The sequence below is a fragment of the Apium graveolens genome, chromosome 7 (genome assembly GCF_009905375.1).
Source record: "Apium graveolens cultivar Ventura chromosome 7, ASM990537v1, whole genome shotgun sequence".
Lineage (NCBI taxonomy): Eukaryota > Viridiplantae > Streptophyta > Magnoliopsida > Apiales > Apiaceae > Apium > Apium graveolens.
This window is the reverse complement of record NC_133653.1, coordinates 99029194-99042707: the sequence shown is the minus strand read 5'-3', so window position 1 is coordinate 99042707 and position 13514 is coordinate 99029194. Positions and strand designations below refer to the sequence as shown.

General features: G+C 37.6%; 1 non-coding gene across 1 annotated transcript; it reads left to right on the top strand.

The window, feature by feature from the left end:
* Positions 1 to 10383: 10383 nt before the first annotated feature.
* LOC141676178 (small nucleolar RNA R71) lies at positions 10384 to 10490 on the top strand. The gene has a single exon (XR_012556782.1). It is a non-coding gene; the product is annotated as a small nucleolar RNA R71 (small nucleolar RNA).
* Positions 10491 to 13514: the final 3024 nt, after the last annotated feature.

Genomic DNA, 13514 nt, shown 5'->3' with positions numbered 1-13514 from the left:
CAAAGGAGATCCAGTAGAAATTAAAGTTACTATGAATAAAGGGAGGCTAAAAGCACCAATAAAAGTAAGAAGTTTTACCCTGAACCTGTTATTATTGAAAATTTGTGCAGGATTTCTTGAAAGTTGAATACCTTTGGCAAAGCTAACCAGGAAAAGCGAGAAGTTTATATGAAATGGAGAAGGGTGAAGAAAGTTTTGCGGAGTTAAATGAAAGAATGGTTACAACACCTGCTTTATCACTTTGAAGGTATCAAGAAGATTTGGTAGTCTATGGTGATGCTTCTCATAAGGAAGTAGGATGTGTGTTGATGCCGCACAATAAAGTTATTGTATAAGCACCCAGACAACCGAAACCTTATGAGTAGAAGTATCCTCCTCATAATTCGGGACTAGCAGTAATAATATTCGCTTTGAAAGATTGGGAAACATTATATGTATGGAGAAAGGTGTAAGATCTATACGGACCATAAGAGGTTGAAGTATGTATTCACGAGGAAAAGCAAATATAGAGGCAAACGATCAGCAAAAAGGAGAAAATGAACGTAGAAACTGTACCAGAAGAATTTTCTATGGAATTTTAGAAATTGGAATTGGGAGTCAGAGTTTATAATCCAAAAAGGAGCAAGGATGGATAGTAAGACCTTTAAGTCAAAGTTGTTAAGGGAAAGATAAGGAGATGTCAAGAGAAGATAATGGATCACGATGTTAGCAGTTAGTAAGAGGAAATTTATGCACCCAGGAGAACGATCACTATATCCCCAGGTTTTCTTCTAGCACTTGGATACTACAAGTAGAAGGATTAAGAAATGAGATCCCACGGAGAATTCACAGTGTAAAGTATTTAATCTTGATGCGAAGATATATGGAAATTTAAAGAAAAATAGTGATAACCAGGTATAAGAAGGGAATTTCAAAATAGATTGGGAAGTGTTGGACATGTCAAAGAATTAAGGCGAAGTATCGGAGGCCTAGTGAATAAAGCAGACCAAGGAATGGTTTTATAAGAAGCGAATCGTAAAATGTATCAGTGATGTTGCTGGAGAAAAGGAATGAAATTATGAGATTATGTACTGATCAGCAGGAGTTTAATAAAACAACGAATAAGAATAAGTGACCCCTATAAAGATTGATTACCTATGAGACCTAATCTAAGAAGTGTGTTATATCTCGAGGATTAACTTAAGATCCGACCTGAGAACATATCAGAGATTACGATTAAAGTGAGTTATGAGAATTGCAAGCTCCGGTGATATTATGTGAAATAACAAGTGTATCAGTTGTCTATAAGGAATTAAGGAACATGTTGTATAAGGAGTACTCAGATAAGTGAATTGTATTTATTGATAACATCTTCAGCTATTCAGGGAACTATACGTTGAGTTTTCAAGTATGAAATTTTGACCAAGGTTAACAAAAGATTCTAAATTAATCCATTAACAACTACCTAAGTAAAACCGTATGGTAATAGATGCCTTATGCCGACAGAAAGGATTGGATGTAATCAAACCCACCGAGGAGTTAATAAACGAATTGGAAAGAGTGGAATATAAAGTTCAAATACCTAAAGGTGATAATAAGTGAATATATGAGATTACTTTTCAGCCTTAACTGATGGAAAAGAGTAAGAAATGTATAAATATTTGGAAACCAAGTTGAAAATGAGCACCGCCTACCATCCTTAAACAAAGAGTCAGAGCGAGGAAGCGATTCAGGAAATATAAGGTATGTTGAGAGATTGAATTTCAAGAAAAACTGAAATGATCATTTATCATCGATGCCAGCTTTGGAATACCACTTTACCAAGTTTCATATGAACGCAAGTGTAGGTCCCCATTTTTTTTAAGATAAAGTGGGAAAAAGAAAGTTGTCAAATTCTAAGTTAATTCGGCACACCAAGAGCGTAGTGATATTGATTGAAGCAGCTCGGAGTAGACAAAGGAAGAAGGAGAAATTGTATCGAGAAAGAATATGAGTATAGAAGTAGGACCGGTAGTGTTAGTACAAGTTTCATCTTGTAAGAGACTGAATAAGTCTGAGTAGAAGGGACAGGTTCTAAAATTAGTAAACCATTCGAGGTATTGATAAATATAGATAGAGTTGTTTATGAGTTGATGTTACCATTACAACAGTATATACCTATAATGCAGTCTGTGTGTAAAGGTCAAGGCGATAAGTATCTGTTTCGAATCAAGTGATTGACTAGGAGCCAATGGGCTCTTGTCCAAATTATTCTGTATATAGTGATCGATCCAAATTTTTGATCGTTAAAGGCGAGTTCTTGGAAATAAGTGTATATCTATAGTGAATATGTTTGAAATCCTCAAGTAGAAGAGTCTACTTGGGAACTAGAGTCAGATATGCTTGACAAATATCCTCACTTGTTTAGTTAAACCAGATTCTGAGGACAGAATCTTTTTAAGGGGGGGAGGATATAACAACTCGTGTATTTTTGAATTATTTAGTATATAATTGTGGAAGTATTAATTAAATAAAATATGTGTATTAGTTTTGACCGCTATGTGTTATTTGATTATTATGTATATATGTGATTTATGGTGTACCGGGTTGTTCGCGTGATTAATTATGGAGTCGTACTGAATTATTTTCAATTTCAAAAGTGGATTTAGTACAAATTTAATTGCATAAATATTTGGAATGTCTTTAAAATTATTTTTATGGTTCCATAATTACAATAGTTATTTTTGGGATTTTATAAAATTTAGAAATCAATATTTCATCAATTATTTAACCCTGTGTGATTTTCTGATTATATTTACTTGTAAAATATGTATTTACTTCCTTAATTCTTCAAAAATTATGAAACTCATACTTATTTAAGTTTGAAATATTTCGAGAATTTTAAAATTATTTTGGAAATTTTCGGGATTAATTTCACCGTCGTGTCGATTCGTTTAATTGCTAAAAGCGGGTATAAACTGCATTTCAGAAATTATTTTAAAATTATGAAATTTATGTTTTCGTGAACTTCGGGATATTTATAATATTTTAAGATTGTTTTGGAATCGTTTCGGTTAATAATTATTCGCACCTTATACCGTTAAATAAATTAAAACGGTATGGAAACAGGGTTATTCAGATTAGTATTATACGTGTCCTGCAACAAAATGGACACGTATTTATTTTCTTTCCTCCAGTGTTATGTGTGCAAGGAAGGAGAGTCAGATAATTATTTTCCATAAACAAAGTTCACTATCTCTCCTCTCCTCCATATCTCTCGATCTCTCTCGAACTCTCTTCCTGGTCTCTCCCTCTCTAATATGTTTCGCTTGATTCTCTGTAGCCTTCCTTGTTCCTGGTAATTATCGCCGTTTTCCCTCTTTTTCCGGCCGTCTGATTCCTACAATAAGTCGTCGCCTCCGCCTCATTTTCCGGCGGCCGCCTTGATTTCGGCCGCAGCTCTATTCTGCCTTGATTTGTTATACTTCCGTGTGTGGTATATGTTTGGGTGTGTGTGATTATCGTATATATACAGCTCTGTTATGAGGCTATTGTTCCATTTCGTTTGGTTGCCGCCGGAAAAAGCTCCGGTGAGGTGACCCTGGTTCATTTTGTTTGGGCAGCGGGTGTGTGTGTGTCACTTTGTACTGTTTGCCGAATTGTTTATGCGTATTGTTGGAAATAATTAATTAATTTTATTGATATCTGCAGGAATTATTGAGTACAATTCGTGAAATAAATATTTTTGTGAAAATTGTTATTAATCAATCGGTGAAACTCGTGATGGGCATCCGAATCGGGTACCTCCGAGATTCGCCGCCGTCAGCGATGATACTCGAGGAGCTGACGGTGGACTGTGATGTTTATTCTGAGTCCTAAAATTTAAAATACTAATTTAATTCGTAAAGTTATTCTCCACAACGAAAAATATTTATCGCGTATATAAAGATTTTATCTAGATTTGGTTGTATAAGTGATGGTGGTTGTTGGTTAATTGATTGGATTGATTGATTGTTAAATTGACGTCGATGATGTTTCGAAGGGTAGTCCGATAAACAAAGGGGACGCTGTCCGATTTCCGGGAAATCAAACTATGGAAATGCGAGAGCGTATCCGATAATTATCGGGACGTTGAGTGAATATATATACTTATACGTTATACGAACTTGATTCTATGTTGCGATGAATGTTCTGTCCAAAACTCAGTAACCCTAATTTCGTAAAATAATGAGTATACGTATTTTCTGAAAACAAACACTCAACCGATTTTGAGAACATGAAACCCTAATTGTTGTTTGTGTTATTATAACCTGAATAATTACAAGTCAGAATATGTTATCGTATGGGTAAGTTATAGCGAGTATATGTCAAGCATAACCAGGTGTTTAACATAGAGTATTTCGACCTTGTAGGTTCTAGTCGGGAAATCGAAAGTGGACGATGGACTAAAGATGACCTAGTAGTTAGTCGACGAGCCCAGTAGAGTTTTAACAGAGAAACCTGAGTATCGAAGTTGAATCCAATGTGATCTAGTGGTTAGACGTTAAAGCCTGAGCGGCAAAGTCGGCTCGGAGTTGATCAATAATAGTTGTAAAGCCCTGTAAGGCAAGTATTTCTAAACCTTTTTCAAGATATAATGCAAATGTTTCTAAATTCTCTTTTGAAATATTGTTAAGTATTCAAAATAGCTTTTTTGTATACTATAAGTACTTTGAATCATACAACCTTGAACCCGAATCACCTCATTTGATTCTTGAGACATAAGCCTTAAATTTTTCGTAAACCATCCTTTGTTGATATTCAGATACCAAATCACACAAGTATGACACTACTCCCCAAATGTATAACTATCAAACACCAAACACTGGAACAAAATTGTTTGAAAATGCAGAAACTTTTATACCCCAACCATTCTTTATAACATCAAAGAACTATACCCTGAAATATTATTACTGGTCTAATACTTGATCCTTTTACAAACTGAAAACCGTTTCTTATACATACCCTGATATACCCCTGTGATACTCATGAATTGCATTACGCTTTTATACCAATGCTTTATCGCTGTTGATTATGATCTTGCTTATTAAATTACATTGTTTATTACACTAAATTGTTTTAGAATTGGATAGTTTTCTTTATGTGGACCAGATTCGTGGTCTGACCAGATTTATGGTCGAATTAGGCCAATGTGTGCCTTGGATCCAGTTCGTAGAGCAGAGTTGTGTGCTTCGCTCGGGGTTAGTGCGTGACTGATCAGCAGCCTAACCTTGGTTTTTAAAACTTAAAATGAATATCCAACTCTAATGATTAGTTAAAAAGAAACTTGATTCCTCTGAATCATCTCATTTGATCATTGTTTAATCTCAGTTATCGTTATTATGACTTGCTGAGCTAGTTAGCTCACTCTTGCGAATCTTTTTATATATTTTACAGTTGAAAAGGATATGGATGATAGTGAAGTTCCTCAGTCCAAAGTGCGGGCTAAGGTTCCAGTGTGAGTTGGATCGAGCTAGCAGGAGCTTCATTCGGTAAAGAGATAGTAAGATTGTAAGAATAATTTTATTATCAGTTGTAAGTTAAATTAGTTGGGATTTGGTACATTGTAATAAAAGTTAAGGTTGTGGCTTGTTTTCATACTTTAACCTGTTGCGATCCGTGGTTATGTAAAGTAGGGTCATTGTAAAGAATATTTCACATACTGGTTTGAGTATTGTGTATGTGTTGTGGACCCCAAACTTCTGACCCGGGTTTGGAGGGCGCCACATTGCTAGCTCGACGTAGAACCTTGAGCTCAAATGGACAATAGAACGGCACTAACCACGTCACGGGTTAGCGTGTCACCATAATAATGCTTCAACATCTGACCATTTACCTTGAATGCTTGGCCCGGATCATTCTCAAAAATTTCCACCGCTTCATGTGGAAACACATTTTTGATTAGGAAGGGCCCTGACCATCTTGACTTCAACTTTCCAGGAAAAAAATGAAGACGAGAGTTGAACACAAGAACTTGTTGCCCCGGCATAAATGATTTGAGCACTAGACCCCGATCATGCCACCTCTTGACTTTCTCCTTGTACATTTTGTTATTCTCATAAGCTTGAAGTCGAAACTCGTCGAGTTCATTCAATTAAAGTATCCTCTTCTTTCCAGCCGCATCCATGTCAAGATTCAGTTTCTTCAAAGCCCAATATGCCTTATGCTCGAGCTCCACAGGAAAATGACACCCCTTACCATAAACCAACTGAAATAGCAACATTCCCAATGGAGTCTTATATGTTGTTCTATATGCCCAAACAGCTTCATCAAGCTTCAAAGATCAATCTTTCCTCGATGGACACACAACTTTCTCTAAAATGCACTTAATCTCTCTGTTAGACACCTAAGATTAACTATTTGTCTGAGGATGATAAGCCATGGCAATGCGATGATTTACATTATACCTTTGCATCATAGGAGTGAACTTGCGATTGCAAAAATGCGACCCCTCATCACTGATTATGACTCTTGGAGTTCCAAACCTTGTGAATATCTGCTTGTGAAGAAAATTAAGCACCACTTTCGCATCTTTCATTGGAAACGCCTTAACTTCAACCCATTTTGACACATAATCAACCGCCAACAGGATATACTGATTGTTACAAGATGAGACAAATGGCCCCATGAAATCAATTCCCCAAACATCGAAGACCTCAACCTCTAGAAGCACATTAAGAGGCATCTCATCCCTCCTAGACATATTACCCACACGTTGACACCGATCACATTTTAAAACGAACTGGTGAGCATCTTTAAACAAGGTCGGACAAAAGAAACCCGCTTGAAGAATACGAGCTGTTGTCTTTTCTCCACCATAATGTCCTCCATAAGCCAATGAGTGGCAATCTCGCAAGATTCCCCCCCCCCCCGTTTCTCTGTAAGTAATACATCTTCTGATGATTTGGTCAGCTCCTTGACGAAAAAGAAATGGCTCATCCCACATATACCACTTTACTTCATGTAGAAACTTCTTCCTTTGAGCATAAGATAAGTCGGGAGGCATGATATTACTCATAAGGTAGTTCACAATGTTTGCGAACAACGGTTCTTCTTCTTGCACCCCAAATAGTTGTTCATCGGGAAAAGACTCATTTATCAATGTCTTATCCAATGAAGTATCATTAGGATTTTCTAAACGCGAGAGATAATCAGTGACTTGATTTTCAGTCCCCTTTCTGTCCTTGATCTCTAGTTCAAATTCTTGAAGCAAAATAACCCATCTAATCAATCTGTGAAAACTGTCACCTTAGTCCCAAGTAGATAAAATTGAAATTTCTCCAAACCATAGTCAATAGCCAAAAGTTATTTCTCCGTAGTAGTATAATTCAGTTGAGCACCATTTAGGGTCTTACTAGCATAGTAGACCACATGAAATATGTTGTTCTTCCTCTTCCCGAGAACTGCTCCAACTGCATAGTCACTTGCATCGCACATCATCTCAAAAGGTTTGTTCCCATCAGGTGCAGTTATGACCCGTACCGAGATTAAACTCTTCTTCAATGTCTCAAAAGCTGCAAGGCACTCGTCATCAAACTTGAAAGGGACATCTTTCTCTAGCAAACTGCACAATGGCTTTGAAATCTTAGAGAAGTCTTTGATGAAATGCCTGTAGAAACCCGCATGACCAAGAAAACTGCAAATTCCCTTGGCCTTGTCCACCTCAAGACCCTTATTAGAAACCTTGTGCCTGAGAATAATGCCCTATCGCACCATAAAGTGACATTTCTCCCTATTGAGAACCATATTGGTCTCAACACACCTCTTGAGAACGTGTCCAAGATTTTGCAAGCATTCATCAAAAGAATCGCCAAATACAGAGAAGTTTTCCATGAACACCTCCACATTCTGGCCAATCATATCGGAAAAGATGGTCATCATGCATCTCTAAAATATGGCTAGTGCACCACACAAACCAAAAGAAACTCGTCGAAAGGTGAAAATACCAAATGGACAAGTGAAGGTAGTTTTCTCCTGATCTTCAAGAGCGATACATATCTGATTGTAACCCGAATAACCATCTAGAAGACAGTAGTACTCATGACCATCCAATTTGTCAAGCATCTGATCAATAAAGGGTAAAGGGAAATGATCATTTCTAGTGGCTTTGTTCAGCTTCCTGTAATCCATGCAAACTCTCCACCCCGTGACTATTCGTGTAGGAATAAGCTCATTCTTCTCATTTTCTACCACAGTAATACCATATTTCTTTTGCACACATTGAACTGGGCTCACCATGAACTGTCATAAATAGGGTAGATGATCCCTGCATCTAGCCACTTAAGAATTTCCTTCTTCACTACTTCCTTCATGATTGGATTAAGTCGTCTTTGTTGCTCGACCGTAGGCTTGCTACCTTCCTCTAGCAGAATTTTATGCATGCAGTAAGAAGGGTTGATTCCCTTGATGTCTACTATAGTTCAGCCAATTATCGATATGAACTCTCTAAGAATCCTCAGAAGCTTTTCCTCGTCACTACCTGAAAGGTCAGATACAATAATAACAGGCAGAGTAGATGCATCACCTAAAAACACATACCTCAAATGCTCAGGTAAAGGCTTAAGCTCAAGAGTGGGAGCTTCCTCAATAGATGGCTTGAGGCGTTTAGGAGATTTGTTCAATTCCTCCATTCCAAGAGATTCAAAAGGCATATCAATCTTCCTCTTCCAGGGAGAAGCATTCAAATATTGCAATTGTTCTTCACCTTCGTCATCTTCAATATCTGAATTTCCCAATAAGGCTTTTTCTAAGGCATCGGACCTTAGCAATTGATCAAGTTCTGAAGTAACCACAAAATCAACTAACTCCACCTTTAGGCACTCCTCATTTTCAATAGGAAATTTCATAGCATTGAACACATTAAAAGTTACATCCTGATCCAACACTCGCATTGTGAGCTCACCCTTCTGCACATCTATCAAGGTTCGGCCAGTCGCCAAGAAGGGTCTTCCCAAGATTATGAGAATCTTCTTATCCTCCTCGAAATCAAGAATTACAAAATCAGCAGGGAAGATGAGTTTATCAACCTTGACCAAGACATCCTCCACAATACCTATGTAATAGAATGATCGGCCAACTGCAAGGTCATATAAGTCAGTTTTGGATCAGGTAAGTCTAACTGCTTGAAGATTGACAAAGACATCAGATTGATGCTAGCTCCCAAGTCACATAAGCATCTGTCAAATGATACTTTTCCAATAGTACACGAAATAGTGAAGCTTCCTGGATCTTTAAGCTTCAGAGGCAACTTCTGTTGCAGCACATCACTGCATTCCTCCGTGAGAGCGACAGTCTCTAAATTATCTAGCTTCACCTTCCGAGAGAAAATACCTTTCATAAACTTTGCATAACTAGGCATCTGCTCAAGAGCCTCAGCGAAAGGTATGTTGATATGAAGTTTCTTGAACACCTCTAGAAACTTCTCAAATTTCTTGTCCAGCTTTTTCTTTTGCAGCCGCTTAGGAAAAGGCGGTAGAGGATAGATCTGTTTCTCCCATGTATTACCCTCAGGAAGAGTGTGCTCAACAGTAGTCATCCTTGGTTCCACTTCTACTTCCTGCTGATCTACTTCTTTCTCAGCCCTAGCTTCGTCAGTCAACACTTGAGTTTGTTCGGGATTTGTAACCTTTCCAGACCTCAAAGTGATTGTTTTACCTGCTCCTTAGCTTCCCTCTTTCCTGGAACTTCAGTGTCGCTAGGTAGTGTACCAGGCTGATGATTTAGCAAGGCATTGGCAATTTGCCCAATTTGATTTTCCAAGGTCTTGATAGAAACAGCTTGACTTTTGCACATAAGCTTCAACTCCTCTAGTTCAGATTTTTCATTAGCTTGTTGAAGCTTGAGTTGTTGTCTTGGTGCATATTGCGGTTGCTGAAAACCAGGGGGTTATACTGCTTAGCTGGATACTGTTGATAAGGCTATTGAACTGCATTCTGAGTATTGCTCCAACTGAAATTAGGATGATTGCGGTTGTTGGGATGATAAGTGGCTGGCACAGGTTGCTGCGAACGCTGAAAAATGCTCACGAACTTAGCGGATTCACTAGAGATTGTGCACTAATCAGTCTCATGGACACCAGCACAAAGCTCACAGACACTAGCAATTTGATTAACTCCATAATTAGCCAAAGTGTCCACCTTCATCGTCAAAGCCTTAAGTTGGGCAGCTATAGCAGTTGCTACATCCAACTCCAGAATTCCTTCTACCTTTCCCTGAGTCGGTCTCTGGGAAGAATTCTAGTACTCATTAGCAGCCATCAGTTCAATAAGTTCATAAGCTTCATCGTAGCTCTTAGCCCACAAGGCTCCTCCTGATTCCGCATCGAGCATGGGTCTAGATGTAGCACCCAATCCATTATAGAAACAGTTGATAATCATCCAATCAGGCATGCCATTGTGTGGGCACTTCCTTAGCATCTCCTTATATCGATCCCAAGCCTCACACAGAGATTCTCCAGTTTGCTGAGCAAACTGAGTAAGAGCATTCCTGATTGCAGCAGTCTTTGCCATAGGGAAGAATTTAGTGAGAAACTTTTGAGCAATATCTTCCCAAGTGGTGATAGACCCTGCTGATAGAGAATGTAACCAGCACTTAGCTTTGTCCCTCAGAGAGAACGGGAAGAGTCGTAGCTTGATAGCATCTTTAGTCACATCATTGAACTTGAAAGTGTCGCAGATCTCGATGAATTCCCGATGTGCATGTTGGGGTCTTTAGTAGGAGAACCCCCAAACTGAACTGAGTTATGTACCATCTGAATCGTGCTTGACTTGATCTCAAAAGTGTTAGCCCTGATGGCTGGCCTGATGATGCTTGACTGAATATCACTGATCTTAGGCTGAGAATAGTCCATCAAATCCTTAGGATTTTCTGCTTGATCACCCATCTCTACTAAAGCTAGTTCCTCGACTTTCTCTTCTTCTACCTTCTTTCCTTCTAAAAAAACTTCCTTTCGAACTACCACAACTTCTTCCTCGGCTTTATCCGGTGTTTTCTTACAAGTATGTGAACACGTATGCATACACCCTCGCTAGAGTACCTGAAATAATGCAAGGAAACGAAAAAGTAACAATGTTTGAGTCAATAAACTTTAACGACCACTGATGGAAAGCACATAAACTATAAATTAACACTGCAGTCCCCAGCAGCGGCGCCAAAAACTTGTTAGTCGTTAAACACGCGCTAATAATACACGCAAGTATACGTGTTCGCAAGTAGCATAGAATCTTTTCTAGTTCGTTCCCATAGAGACTGGCTTGGTTAACTAATTAATTCGCGCACTTAAGCAACAATATATGATTATTATTCAACGCTAAGATGATAACAATTTGAGGTTGATTATAACTAAGAATTAAACTAACAATTATAACTAAGAGAATAAGATTGACTGAATTAATATATATGACAAACATGGGATTCTAACTTCATTAGATACTTCATTCAATAGCCTTATTATTCTTAACCTTAACATGTAATGGTGATGACACTGATCAGATAACACGAAACTGATAAACGCCAACTTTCGTTGCACGAATACCATACTACCAGACATCCATAAAAGAGATAGAAGCTAAATAGACACCAATTACATTGAGACCCTATATGCCTATAGAATTTGACAACATAATGGTTTAAGGACAAGTTATCTATCTTGATTACATAGGGCAAGTAAGATGGTTAAAATTACCTACGAATCGTGCATAACAAATACATGAACCTATGCTAGCATGGCAAGTTCTAAATCTCTATATTCACTTTCGCTTCATTAAGAATTAACACACTATCTTATAAGTTCACGACACTCATAAGACGAATACGCACAACCAATACTAGGTTATCATACAATCACCACATACTAAGGCATCGAAACAAATTAACTAAAGAAATCCATAAATAAATCCGCTAGAACCCCACGATAACGATTAGCCCATAATCGGACTCATCATCAATGTGGGTCCGATGAAAGGATGGTATAATAAATGTAGTCTTTATAACGAATAAATATAACCAAGTACGAAACAAGAGTAAGATTCGCAAATAAGAAAACTAGCATTCAAGTTACAACTTAGAACAAAGATTCACAAGTAAAACAAGATCTTCTTCGTCTTTGTTGAATCGTGCTAACATGGTCTTCTTACAGCTCTCCTTGATAAGTCTCTGGCTTGATATACTATTAAAAATGACCTAAAGTTATTTATATAGCATCCCTAATCAGCAGAGAAGTCCAGAAATCAGTCTTCTATTCAAAACAAGATTCTTGAAACCCGACCTGGCGCGGCCTCGCGCTTGATCAGCACGGGCGTGTTGGCTCTCTGAAATTCGGGCACAGCCGCGTGCTTGATCAGTGCGGGCGTGCTGGGCTTCTACCAAAACTTGGCTTCTTTCTTTTTCTAGCAAATTTGAGTCGGCTTTATATGAGCCTGTATTCCAACATCACCTTGACACCAAATTAGCACCAAAACAATGCTAATTCACCTGACTACCTAGATAATGCCTGAAATGTAGAAACACTAAAAATATGTCAAAACACTTAACAACTTGAGTACAAACGCATCAATTCAAAGCTTATTAGAGCATTAAAAAGTGTCATAAATGTCACTCAACAGTATACGCGTTCGCAAGTAGTATAAGATATAAATCAGAATCCTTCCCACAGGGACTGGTTTAGGTTAACTTGTGATTTATGCACTTATGCAACAATGATATGGCTATTATTCAATGCTAAGACGAATAACAATTTGGGTTTTGATTATACTATGATTAACTATTGAGAATTATACTAGAGAACTTTAACTAAAGAGAGTAAAGAGAGTTTAATAATATATGACACAAACATGGGATTCTAACTTCATTAAGTTCTTCATTCAATAGCCTTTTTGTTCTTAACCTTAGAATATAATGGTGATGACACTAATCAGATAACACGAAACTGATAAACGCCAACTTTCATTGTACGAATACCATACTACCAGACATCCACAAAAGAGTTAGAAGCTGAATAGACACCAATTATATTGAGACCCTATATGCCTATAGAATTTGACAACATAATGGTTTAAGGACAAGTTATCTATCTTGATTACATAGGGCAAGTAAGATGGTTAAAATTACCTACGAATCGTGCATAAAAAATACATGAACCTATGCTAGCATGGCAAGTTCTAAATCTCTATATTCACTTTCGCTTCATTAAGAATTAACACACTATCTTATGCTACATGAACCTATGCTAGCATGTCTATAGAATTTGACAACATAACGGTTTAATGCACATATTATCTATTGCGATTACATAGCGCAACTAAGATGGTTAAAATTACCTACGAATCATGCATAATAATAACACATGAACTTATGCTAGCATGGCAAGTTCTAAATCCTTAAATTCACTTCCACTTCATTAAGAATTAACATGCTATCTTATAAGTTTACGACACTCATAAGACGAATAAGCACAACCAATACTAGGTTATCATACAATCACCACACACTAAGGCATTAATACAAATCCGCTAAAACCC